Below are 13,839 nucleotides of genomic sequence, written 5' to 3' on the forward strand. Positions count from 1 at the left end.
GTTGTATATATTTAATCTATATTTGTATTATATGGATAATATTGTATTTATGTAATATACATTTATATAATATATTTTTGTTTAAAGGTTGTAAAATGTTTTACCTATACAAATTCTTTTGAGTCTCATGACAGCACTGCATTATTACATGCATTATCATTCCATTTTTGAAGATGTGGAAACAGGCTCAAAGATGTTGTGACTTGCTCATGGTCAAACAGCTTTTAAGTACCAGAGGTAGAATTGAAGCACAGGTCTTCCTGATTCCGGTTCTAACATTTTCCACAACATTGGGACATCCAATAGGCAGCTGAAGATGAGAGTTCTGGAGTGTAGGAGAGAGGATAGGGCTGGATATATTGATAAGAAAACATCAGCACAGGGATAATTGGAACCATGGAAGCTAATAAGATCACCAAGTAAAACAGTCCAGAGGGAGAAGAGAAGAGGATCCAGGAGAGAGCTCGGGGGACCCTTATCTTTCTTTAGTGGGCATGATATGGACGAAGGTCCAGCAAAGAAGACTGATAAGGAGTGGTAAGACAGGTAGGAGGACAGCCAGGGTAGAAGAGTGTCTCAAAAAGCTAGCAAAGAGAGTATCAAGGAAAAAAGGGAGAGTAACGATGTCAAAAGCTACAGAGAGGTCAAGAAGAATGGCAACTGGGAGGAGCCAAGATGGAGGAATAGAAAGATACACATATGCTAGCTCCTAACCCACAGCCCATAAAATACCTGTAAAGAAGAACTCCCAACAAATTCCAGAGCAGCAGAAGCCACAGAACAATGGAGTGGAGGAGATTTCTGTTCCAGAGAGACCTGAAAAACTGAAATGAAAGATCCATCGCCCACTGGACCCAGAGCAGAGCCCAGCCCTGCCTTGGCCACGTGGCACTGAGGGGAGCAGATCTGAGCAGGCTTCAGGGACAGAATCTCCAGTGGCTGTGCAGGTCCCTCCACCCAGAGGTGCCAAAGGTCAGTGAGAGGGTCTTTTCAGCTTGCCGAGAGGGGAGCAGGGTGTCTCCATAACTCAGGCCCCCTCAGGAGGCAGAAGTGGAAAGGAGCTCCCAAAGCAGGCAGGAGCTCGGATCCATTGTTGAAAGCCTCCCCATAAACCCCCTGAGGGAACTAAGCCCCATGTGGTGGCCCTGCCCCGACCTGAGCACCTGAACTTAATCTCACACTGAATAACAGCCCCACCCCCTCCCAAAGCCCTGAGGCTGGGAAGCAGCATTTGAATCTCAGCTCCCAAGTGCTGGCTGAGTGGATCTGGAGGTGAGGTGGGTGTGCAGAGAAAACTCAGAAGTCAAATAACTGGCTGGGAAAATGCCCAGAAAAGGGGAAAAAAATAAGACCATAGAATGTTACTTTCTTGGTGAACAGATATCTCCTCCCTTCCTTTCTAATGAGGAAGAACAACACTTACCATCAGGGAAACACATAGAAGTCAAGGCTTCTGCATCCTAAACATCCAAAATAAATATTCAATGGGCTCAGGCCATGGAAGAGCTCAAAAAGGATTTTGAAAATCAAGTTAGAGAGGTGGAGGAAAAACTGGGGAGAGAAATGAGAGAGATGCAAGAAAAGCTTGAAAAGCAGGTCAACACCTTGCTAAAGGAGACCCAAAAAAAGGATGAAGAAAATAACACCTTGAAAAATAGGTTAACTCAATTGGCAGAAGAGGTTCAAAAAGCCAATGAGGAGAAGAATGCTTTAAAAAAGCAGAATTAGCCAAATGGAAAAGGAGGTTCAAAAGCTCACTGAAGAAAATAGTTCTTTCAAAATTAGAATGGAACAGATGGAGGCTAACGACTTTATGAGAAACCAAGAAATCACAAAACAAAACCAAAAGAATGAAAAAATGGAAGATAATGTGAAATATCTCATTGGAAAAACAACTGACCTGGAAAATAGATCCAGGAGAGACAATTTAAAAATTATGGGACTACCTGAAAGCATGATCAAAAAAAGAGCCTAAACATCATCTTTCATGAAATTATCAAGGAAAACTGCCCTGATATTCTAGAACCAGAGGGCAAAATAAGTATTCAAGGAATCCACCCATACCCTCCTGAAAGAGATCCAAAAAAGAGAAACTCCTAGGAACATTGTGATCAAATTCCAGAGTTCCCTGGTCAAGCAGAAAATATTGCAAGCAGCTAGAAAGAAGCAATTCGAGTATTGTGGAAATACAATCAGGGTAACACAAGATCTAGCAGCTTCTACATGAAGGGATTGAAGGGCATGGAATAGGATATTCCAGAAGTCAAAGAAACTAGGACTAAAACCAAGAATTACCTACCCAGCAAAACTGAGTATAATACTTCAGGGGGGGAAAAATGGTCTTTCAATGAAATTGAGGACTTTCAAGCATTCTTGATGAAAAGACCAGAGCTGAAAAGAAAATTTGACTTTCAGACACAAGAATGAAGGGAAGCATGAAAAGGTAAACAGCAAAGAGAAGTCATGAGGGAGTTACTAAAGTTGAACTGTTTACATTCCTACATGGAAAGACAATATTTGTAACTCTTGAAACTTTTCAGTAGCTGGGTAGTTGGTGGGGTTACACACACACACACACACACACACACACACACACACACACACACAGAGCACAGAGTGAATTGAATAGGATGCGACCATATCTTAAAAAAATGAAATTAAGTGGTGAGAAAGAAATATATTGGGAGGAGAAAGGGAGAAATGGAATGGGGCAAATTATCTCTCATAAGAGAGAAAGCAAAAGACTTTTTAGTGGAGGGAAAAAGAGGGGAGGTGAGAGAAAAACATGAAGTTTACTCTCATCACATTCCACTAAAGGAAGGAATAAAATGCACACTCATTTTGGTATGAAAACCTATCTTACAATACAAGAAAGTGGGGGAGAAGGGGATAAGCAGGGTGGAGGGGATGATGGAAGGGTGGGCAATGGGAGGAGGGAGCAATTTGAAGTCACACTCTTGGAGAGGGACAGGATCCAAAGAGAGAATAAAAGCAATGGGGAGCAAGATAGGATGGAGGGAAATATAGTTAGTCTTACACAACATGACTAATATGGAAGTCATTTGCAAAACTACACAGATATGGCCTATATTGAATTGCTTGCCTTCCCAAAGGGAATGGGTGGGGAGGGAGGGATGAAGAGAAGTTGGAAGTCAAAGTTTTAGGAACAGCTGTTGAGTATTGTTCTTGCTACTAGGAAATAAGAAATACAGGTAATGGGGCATAGAAAGTTATCTGGCCCTACAGGACAAAAGAGAAGATGGGGACAAGGGAAGGGAGGGATGATAGAAGAGAGGGCAGATTGGTGATAGGGGCAATTAGAATGCTCGGTGTTTTGGGGTGGGGGAGGGAGAAATGGGGAGAAAATTTGGAACCCAAAATGTTGTGAAAATGAATGTTAAAAGTTAAATAAATAAATTAAATTTAAAAAAAGAAGAATAACGACTGAAAAAGAAGCCTTTAGATTTGGCAATTAAGAGATCATTGTGAGAGTGGAGTCAAGATGGCAGAGCAGGAGGACAGACCTGTTCTAGCTCTCTCCTCACAGCCTATAAAATACCTGTAAAAAATGACTCTAAACAAATTCTAGAGCAGCAGAAGCCACAAAACAACAGAGTGAAAGATTTCCAGTCCAAGACAGCCTGGAAGGCGGACAGAAAAAGTCTATCACACCAGGCTTGGAGTGGAGTGCAACTCAGCCTTGGCCACACAGCACTAGACTGGAACAGGCTTCAGGGTCCAGAATCATGAGTAGCAGCTGTGCTTCCCAGATATCTCTACCCACAAATTCCAATGACAGCTTCAAACGTCAGTAAGAAAGCTCTTTCACCTGGGTGAGAGGGGAGTGGCATCTGGCCTCAGAACCTGTGCCAGGGAGGCAGCAGCATCCACTTTTGGAGCCCTTGATCCTGGGGAAATCGAGCAGCTAATCTGGGTCTCAGTTCTGAGTGGCAGTCCTGAAGTGAGGAGGAGTGCTGGTGTGGTGGAGCTGGTAGTGGCTGTGGAGAGGGAATCCTACTTGAAGATACTGGGCAGAAAAGAGTGCTTGCAGTTGCCCACAGACCAGAGCTCAGGCCAGGAGAGGAGTAAACTCCTCTCCCTTGATTGTGCCACCTTGGAGGAACTGAGAAATTGCAGGTCCTTAGAGAATATCCTCCACTTGATAAAGGACTCAAAAGTCAAGTAAATGGCTGGGAAAATGCTCAAATAAGGGGGAAAAAAATAACAGATAATGGGGGAAAAATAATAGATTACTTTCTTCATGAAAAGGTATTTTCTTCCATCCTTTTCAATGAGGAAGAACAAAGCACACCATTAGAGGAAGGTATCAAAGTCAAGGCTTCTATGTCCAAAACCTCCAAAAAAAAATATGCAGTGGTCTCAGGTTATAGAAGAGCTCAAAAAGAATTTTTAAAATCAAGTTAGAGAAGTGGAGGAAAAATTGGGAAGAGAAATGAGAGTGCTGCAAGAAAATCATGAAAAATGAGTCAACAACTTACTAAAGGAGACCCAAAAAATGCTGGAAAAAAATAGCACCTTAAAAATGGACTAACTCAAATGGCAAAAGAAGTCCAAAAACCAATGAGGAGAAGAATGCTTTCAAAAGTAGAATTAGCCAAATGGAAAAGGAGGTTCAAAAGCTCACTGAAGACAATAATTCTTTAAAAATTAGAATAGAGCAGATGGAAGCTAATGACTTTATGAGAAACCAAGAAATTATAAAACAAAACTAAAAGAATAAAAAAAAATAAGACAATGTGAAAAATCTCATTGGAAATATCTCATTTTCCAATGAGAAAAACAACTGACCTGAAAAATAGATCCAGGAGAGATAATTTTAAAATTATTGGTCTACCTGAAAATCATGATAAAAAAAGAGCCTAGACATCATCTTCCAAGAAATTATCAAGGACAACTGCCCTGATATTCTAGAACCAGAGAGTAAAATAGAAATGGAAAGAATTCACCGATCACCTCATGAAAGAGATCCCTAAAGGAAAACTTGTAGGAATATTGTAGTCAAATTCCAGAGTTCCCAGATCAAGGAGAAAATATTACAAGCAGCCAGAAAGAAACAATTCAGATATTGTGGAAATACAATGAGGATAACACAGGATTTAGCAGCTTCTACACTAAGGGATCAAAGGGCTTGGAATATGGTATTCCAGAGGTCAAAGGAAATAGGATTAAAACTAAGAATCACCTACCCAGCAAAACTGAGCATAATACTTCAGGGAAAAAAATGGAATTTCAATGAAATAGAGGACTTCCAGGCATTCTTGTTGAAAAGACCAGAGCCGAATAGAAAATTTGACTTTCAAATACAAGAATCAAGAGAAACATGGACAGGTAAACAGGAAAGAGAAGCCTTAAGTTGAACTGTTTGTATTCCTACATGGAAAGATGTTATTTGTAAAACATGAGGCCTTTTTCAGTATTAAGGCAATTAGAGGGAATATATATATGTATATATATATGTAGGTGTGTATGGGTATGTATGTATGTGTATATTATATATGTGTAGGTATGTATGTGTACATGGGTATATCTGTGTATGTATATGTGTGTATATATGCATGTGTGTACATATATATATGTACACACAAATAGACAGAGGGTACAGGGTGAGCTGAATATGGAGAATACCCTAAAAAAAATAAAATTTACTGTTGAATGGAATGTACTAGGAGTAAGAGAAAGGGAAAGGTAGAATGTAGCAAATCATCTCACATAAAAGAGGGAAGAAAGAACTCTTACAATGGAGGGGAAGAGGGGGGAGACAAAAGGAAATAATTGAGCCTTACTCTCATGAGATTTAGATTAAGGAGGGAATAACACACACACTCAATTGGATATGGAAATCTATTTTACCCTACAGGAAGGCAAGGGGGAAGGGGATAGGAGAGGGAAGATAATAGAAGGGACAGTAAATTAGGGAAAGGGATAATCAGAAGCAAACACTATTGTGGGAGGACAGGTCAAGGAAGGGAATGGAATAAATGAAGGGCAGGATAGGACAGAGGGAAATGTGGTTAGTTTTTTACAACATAATTATTATGGAAGTGCTTTGCATTGCTACACATGTATGACCTATATTGAATTGCTTGTTTTCTCAATGAGGGTGGATGGGGAGGGAAGCAGAGAATATGGAACTCAAAGCTTTAAGAATGAATGTTAAAAATTGTTTTAGCATGCAACTGGAAATTAAGTTATACAGGCAATGGAGCATAGAAATCTATTTTGTCCTACAGGAAAATAGAGGGGAAGGGGGATGGAAGAAAGGTGGGTAATAGAAGGGAGGACAGACTGGAGGAAGGGCTGGATGGGCTGCATACTGTCCTGGGGTGGGTGGAAGGGAGAGATGGAGAGAAAATTTTGAATTCAAATTCCTATGGAAGTGAATGTTAAGAACTGAAAAATAAATTATGTATTTAAAAAAATAAAATAAATTTTTTAAAGAGATCATTGGTAATTTTGGAAAAAGCAATTTTGTTTGAATGAGGTCAGAAGTCAGATTGTAAAGGACTAAAAGGAGAGACAAAGGTAGTGGAGGCATTATTGCACACAACCTTCTCAGAGAATTTAGTTACAAAAGGGAGAAGGCATTTGGGATAGTTAGTGGGGATGGATGAATACAGTGAAAGTCTCTTCCTTCAGAGGAAATACTCAAGAGAATCTAGAGAAAAATACATGGAAAACACTCCAGACATGCCAAATAGATAGACTGACCCTACAGCATTAATTCTTGGAAATGGTGTTATCTACTCTTGAGGAGAAGACAGATGGGTGATTATCTAGTAAAAGAATGCCTTCTTTACAGAAATCTTAGGTAAATAATTACCTAAGAGATCTAATGAAATGGTTCCCTTTTGCCCCATTCTTAACTTGGATGTGGGGGCGGGGTATACTTGGAAACATTTTTCTTATTCTAGTGCTTTCCCTCTGTTATTTCCAATATAGCTTGTTGTATCTAGTTATTATTGCTTTTTGGAGGCAATTGGGGTTAAGTGACTTGTCCAGGGTCCCAAGCTAGTAACTGTCTCAGGTCAGATTTGAACTGCTAACTCCAAGGCTGGTGTTCCATCCACTTTACTATACCTAGTTATTTGCATGATATCTCTCCCATTATCCTGTGAGCTTCTTGAGAACAAAGTCTTTTTACCTATTTGTTTCTCCAGTGGTTAGCATAGTGCCTGGCACATAGCAGTCAATTTAAAAATTATCACTGAGCAACTGGCTGACTGAAGACCTCTGAGATTGATACCTCTCCCCTCCCTATGAGAGGCTAATGGCTTGCCCCAAATGGGAGGGAAGGAATTCAGTGGAATCACTTCTGTTTAGAAGACTCTAAATGAGACATGTTTTATTAATTTTTAATTAATTGATTTAATTAATTCTTAATTAATTAATTTAATTAAATTTCCATTTAATGAAGAATCCATTTTACCCATATATGTATAATTAATTTTCTTTCTGATCAATCAAGATTGGGAAGTAGGAAAGAATTCCATGGGAATAGGAACAAGAGCCATTTTGACCAATTTTAAATTGCTGTTGGAAATCTTCATATTTGATCCCTTAGACTAAAAAGAAACAGGCCTTGATTTTTGTAAGATATTAAAATAAAGACTAGAGCTGGGGAATACCGATTAATCTAATCCCATACACAAGGAAAGGAACAGAAAGGGTTTCCTGCAAGATAACTCAAGGTTTGGAGCACCACCTGGTGGCTCAAACAGAGATTGCAAAAAGAGAAGTTATCCCAGCCCTGCCTCCAGGAGGCTCCTGGATTTATCTTGCCCTTTCTCTTCTGTCTTTAGTAGCAATGTAGAAAAGGTGTTTTTGTGGGGAGGAGAGCTCTAGGGCTGCCTTACTGAAGGGTTTGATAAATCCTCTCATAGCATGCTTGTCGACAAGATGGAGAGATGGGGACTAAATTATATTACCGATAAGTAGATTTTGATTTGGTTGGGTGGCCAGAGCCAAAGAGAAGTCATTTAATGTCAGCTAAGAAAGAGGTCACCAGTGGAGTACACCAGGAATCTATGTTTGGGCTGTGCTATTTAACATTTTAATGAACATCTTCGACAAAATCAAAAACTGAATGCTTATCAAATTCATTTTTAAAGCTGCTAAATATATTAGAATACAATGTCAATTTTCCAAAAGATCTTGGCAGGCCAGAACATTGGGCCAGATAAAATAAGATTAAATTTAATATGAACAATATAAAGTTTTTCAATTAGGTTAAAAAAAAACTTTCTAAGTATAAGTTATTGGGAAATTAAGCTAGAGGCAGTTCATTTGAAAAAGATTTGAGGATTTCAGGAGATTCTTAGCTCTTTATGAATCAAGAGTATAACACGGAAACTAAGAAAACTAATTCAATCTTAGGTAACATTTAAAAGAAGATTTTTTTATTGTTTTGACCTTTGATTTCATTGAAATACATAACTTCCAGCATAGAAGCTTTATTCACCAATACATAATCACTCATCCACAATCTACAGTCTTAGAAGACTGCCCAGGTTATTAGGAGTTAAGCAAGTAGGTCATAGGGCTAATAAGTGTCAGAGGCAGGAGCTGAATGTAACCGACAGTAATAATGATAAAGATAATGATAGCCCTAATGTACTCTGACATGATCAAAGCACATCTTGAATATTATACAAATGGTCAAAAGACACGAACAGGCAGTTTTCAGATGAAGAAATCAAACCTATCTATAGCCATATAAAAATGCTCTAAATCACTATTGGTTAGAGAAATGCAACTTAAAACAACTCTGAGGCACCACCTTCTACTTATCACGTTGGATAATATGACAGGAAAGGAAAATAGCACATGTGGGAGGAGATATGGGGAAAAATGAGACACTAAATGTATTTTTGGTGGAGTTGAGAACTAATCCAATCATTCTGGAGAACAATTGGAACTATGCCCAAAGGCCTATAAAACTATAAACATACCCTTTGATCCAGCAATATCACTACTAGGTCTGTATTCCAAAAAGAAAAGAACCTACTTGTACAAAAATATTTACAACAGCTCTTTTTGTGGTGGCTAAGAATTAGAAATTGAGAGGATGATCATCAGCCACGGAACGTCTGAACAAGATGTAGTATATGATTATAATGGAAGACTATTGTGCCATAAGAAATGATAAGCAGATTGAATTCAGAAAATACCTGCAAAGATTTACATGAACTGATGCAGAGTCAAGTGAGCTAAGCCAGGGGACCATTATACAGAGCAGCAGCAATAGTGTACAATGAACAACTGTGAATGCTTTAGCAGCTCTCGGCAATACAATGTCTATAAGACAATCCCAAAGGACTCATGATGACGCATGAGATCTGCCTCCAGAGAAAGAACTAATGACACCTGAATACAGACAAGCATATTATTTTTTACTTCCTTCCTTTCTCTTTCTTCCTTTCTTCCTTCCTTCCTTTCTTTTTTCTCTCTTCCTCAAGGTTTTTTCCACAAAATGGTTGGAAATTTCCACAAAATGTGGAAATATGTTTTACATGATTGTGCATGTATAGCTTTTATCAGATTGGTTGCCATCTCAGGAAAGGGGGAGGATAGAGGATAAAATTTGGAACTCAAAACTAAAAAAGATGAATGTTAAAATGATTTTTACAAAAAATAAAATATTATTTAAAAAACATATCCACATCGTCTGGTGTTCCAAGGGTCTTACTGTGGATGTCCAGGATTTATCTGAGATTTACATAGCATACAAAAAGCCCTCATAACAAAGCATAGATGGCTTCTTCTGATTCAGAACACATTACCAGGATGTGATTTTTGGTTAGCATATGATACAATTTGCAAATTATTCTCCTTTGACCTTTGGGTAGGTTTGAATGAGATTTCTAGGTTCTTCTTTGCAATTCTACTCCCTGCTATTGCCACTTTAAACTAGATACTTATTTTATACTTACTGCAGGGGGAGAGGGATGGTCAGGGAGACCAGAACAAAACACAATTTTAACACACATGAGCAATCTGATTGAAAAAAGAAAGAAGAAAATCAAATTGCCAGTATCAGAAATTTAAAAGATCAATTCACAACTAATAAATAAGAAATGAAAAAATTTATTAGAAATTACTTTACCCAATAATATGCCAATAAAGTTGACAATCTAAATGAAATGGATGAATATTTATAAAAAAATATGAAATGCTCAGATTAGCAGAACAAGAAATAGAGGACTTATATAAATCAATATCAGAAAAAGAAATTGAATAAGGAATAAATGAGCTCTCAAAGGAAGTAACTCCAGATTATATTTACAAGCAAATTCTATTAAATATTTAAAGAATAATTAATTCTAGTACTAAAAATCTGTTTAATAGGAAAAGAAAATATTCTACCAAATTCATTCTATGATTCAAATGTGGTTTTGCTAACTAAACCAGTGAGAACTCAAATAATCAAGAAAAACTCTAGGCCAGTATCCCTAATATATGTTTTTACAAAACATTTTAAATACAGTTTTAGAAAAGAGACTATAGCAACATATCACAGAGAGTATATGGTATGATCAGTACAAGACTGGTACAAGATTAGGAAAATGATATTTGAATTTGTTATAATCAATTGAATTATGTTAAAATTGAGTATGTTGTCCTCAAGAACAACAAAAATTATATGATTATATTAACAAATGCAGAAAACGTTTTTGACAAGATGTAACATTTATTGTTCTTAAAAAAACAGTATAAAGCATAGGAATAAATGGATTTTTCTTTAACATAATAAGTAGCATATCTAAAACCAAGAGCCAGCATTATCTGAAATAGCAGTAAACTAGAGGCCTTTACAATAAGATTAGGGGTAAAACAAGGATGTCATTATCCCCATTACTATCTGATATAATTCTAGAAATGGTAACTGATAAGATAAGAAAAAGAAAGTGAGTGATAAGATAAGAAAAAAAATTGAGGGAATAGGTATAGGTGAAGAGGAAACAAAATTCATATATATGTGTATATATATGTATATATGTGTATATACATATTTGCTGATGACATGATGGATTAAAGAACCCTAGAAAGCCAACTAATAAATTAATTGAAATAAGTAACAACTTCAGCAAAGTTGTAGAATATAAAATAAGCCCACATAAGTCTTTAGCACTTCTGTATGTTACCAACAAAATACAGCAGGAAGACATTCCATTTAAAATGACTACAAAAGGCATAAAATACTCAGGAATCTTCTTGTTAAGATACACGGAGTTGTATATGAATACAACTACAAAACACTCTTTACACAAATACAGATCTAAATAATTGTAGAAATATTAATTGCTCACAAGTATGTTGATCCAATATAATAAATTGACTTATTCAGTACCATACCAAATAAAATTTTAAAAAAAAGATTACAGGGCTAGTAAAAATAAAAACAAATTCATCTTGAGGAACGAAAGACCTGGAATCTTCAGGAAAATCATGAAAATAGTGGGGGATAAACATATGCTAGCAGAGCTAGATCTCAGGCTATACTGTAAAGCCATAATGATCAAAACAATTTGGTACTGGGTGAGCAATAGATCAGTTGATCAGTGGAACAGATTACATATACAATATACAGAAGCAAACAAGCACAATAGCCTTGTGTTCAATAAAGACAAAAATCCCAGTTATTGGAGCAAGAACTGACTATTTGACAAAAAATGTTAGGAAAACTGGAAATCAGTCCGACAGAAACTAGTTATGTATCAACTACATAAACTAGGTTTATAAATATATATATACAAATATATATATATATATCTCATACCACAGAGTAAAAACAGCTCCAAATGATTATATAATTTAAATATAAAGGATGATAAAGGGAACAAGTAAGAAATTATCCATCAGATCTATTGATAGAGGAAAATTCATATGCAACCAAGAGACAGAAAGGTTCATGAGATAAAATGGATAGTGTTAGTTATTTAAAATTTAAAAGTTTGTTCATAAACAAAACCAATTCAACTAAAATTAGATGAGAATCAGAGAACTTCTGTGTGTGTGTGTGTGTGTGTGTGTGTGTGTGTGTGTGTGTGTGTGAGAGAGAGAGAGAGAGAGAGAGAGAGAGAGAGAGAGAAATATTTGGGGTAAATTTCTATGATAAAGGTCTTATTTTTAAGATATCTAGGGAACTAATTCAAATGGAGAATGGAAGCAGGGCTCACAGTTTTAGTCACAACCACCATGCCAATTACCATCTAGGACATCCAATCAGCCATCTACACAATTATCCCACACTCTCCACTTTGGCGTGTGATTCCTATATACTTCCCAGGCCAAGGACAGCTTCCAACATGGCCACCTCAAGCAGTTCCCATTTGAATAAAAACATCCATCAGATGTATTTGGCCCAATCTCAAGGTAATAAATTCCTGATTATATGTATATGGGTTGAAATCATTTAACCTGGTATAAAATCCAGACCCTAGAGTCTAGTCCTTTTATTAAGGGGATTTGTTCTGTGAAGTTTGGATTCATCAAAGGGCCTCACTTGAGGACCACGTGTGACCTCGAGGCTGTGAGTTCCCCACCCCTGTCCTAGACTATAACCCTAAGAACACTTAGATAAAAATTTCATGGCTCCAGCACTTTTCAGACTGAAGGCTCTTAGAATGACATGTACCTTATTTCTTCTGCTCTATTCTGAGATCCCTTCTGAAACAAATAAACTAGTTTTCTGTGAGGTTTTCAAGTACAATTCTAAGCCTGCAGAAATCAATTTATAAACAGATAATGGATGTGGTAACCAACAAGAAATCTTGATTTAGAGGGAACAGAAGGGCAACCTTTTGGTTGGCCTTTCAATGACTTCCCTAGGCCCCAAGGTCTGTGTTATTGTGGTTTAGGAGCAGATAAAGTCTATGGATAAGACACAGAGGAAGTTCACTACTAAACTTGTCTATATGCTGGAATCAAAACGGAGGAGGAGGGGTGGGTACAAATGCTAAAGTAATAACAGCTCAGTGGGAGTTTTAGGTAGGACTCTGCGAAGGGATTAAAATAGGAGATCATCTCTAGGTTGCCCTTCTCTTTCACTGGGTGTGTGAATATTTTGGGATGATCATAATATTTGATCCCAAACCCATTTCTGGGAATTGAAATAGAGTTGGTTGCCACATGAAGTTTAGTACCAAGGTCATGAGAAATAAGAACGATCTAAAGTACAGTGAAGAAGTCATTGAAAAACTAAGTAAGTGGTATCAGTACCACATGCCACCCTGTGAACCCAAAGGGAGTCTGTACAATGCCCATTGCCTGACAGGTTTCCTTGATACATCCAATATCAAGTTCTCCACCAGCATGACCAACAGCAACACCAGCATCCTCATCCCCAGGATTGTTAGCCAGGAGAAGAAGAGCTGACACCTCTCTGCTAACTATAACCCTTAGGCAGGTACAGAGGTACTCATGTGATCCTCAATGAAAAAGGATGACCAAATACCTTCTGCCTCTCTCACCCTATAACCTGTTCCTCATGCACTCTTCCACCCCACCTCTCCTCTCTTCCAAGTTTCCCTACTAAATATAGGTCAGAGGGCACAAAACAACACAGTGTTTTTATGCCCACAGGGAAAAAAAATGAGTCACTTCCTAATTGATGAATGGTCGATGGATATGAAGAAGCAGTTTTCAAAGGAAGAAATCCAAACTATCAATAGCCATATGAAAAGAAATGCTCTGCCACTAATATTTAGAAGGATGTAAATTAAGCATAGGTAGTTAGGTGGCACAGTGGATAGAGCACCAGGCCTGAAGTCAGGAAGACTTGAGTTCAAATCCAGCCTCAGATACTTACTAGCTGCATAA

At 37.6% G+C, this 13,839-nt stretch overlaps 1 pseudogene; it reads left to right on the top strand.

Annotated features, from left to right (window-relative positions):
- The window catches only part of LOC140532215 (glutamine synthetase pseudogene), a 95,175-nt pseudogene extending 81,771 nt beyond the window's left edge, over positions 1-13,404 (top strand).
- The last annotated feature ends 435 nt before the right edge of the window (positions 13,405-13,839 follow it).

This window comes from Notamacropus eugenii, chromosome 3, assembly GCF_028372415.1.
Source record: "Notamacropus eugenii isolate mMacEug1 chromosome 3, mMacEug1.pri_v2, whole genome shotgun sequence".
In the NCBI taxonomy this organism is placed as follows: domain Eukaryota; kingdom Metazoa; phylum Chordata; class Mammalia; order Diprotodontia; family Macropodidae; genus Notamacropus; species Notamacropus eugenii.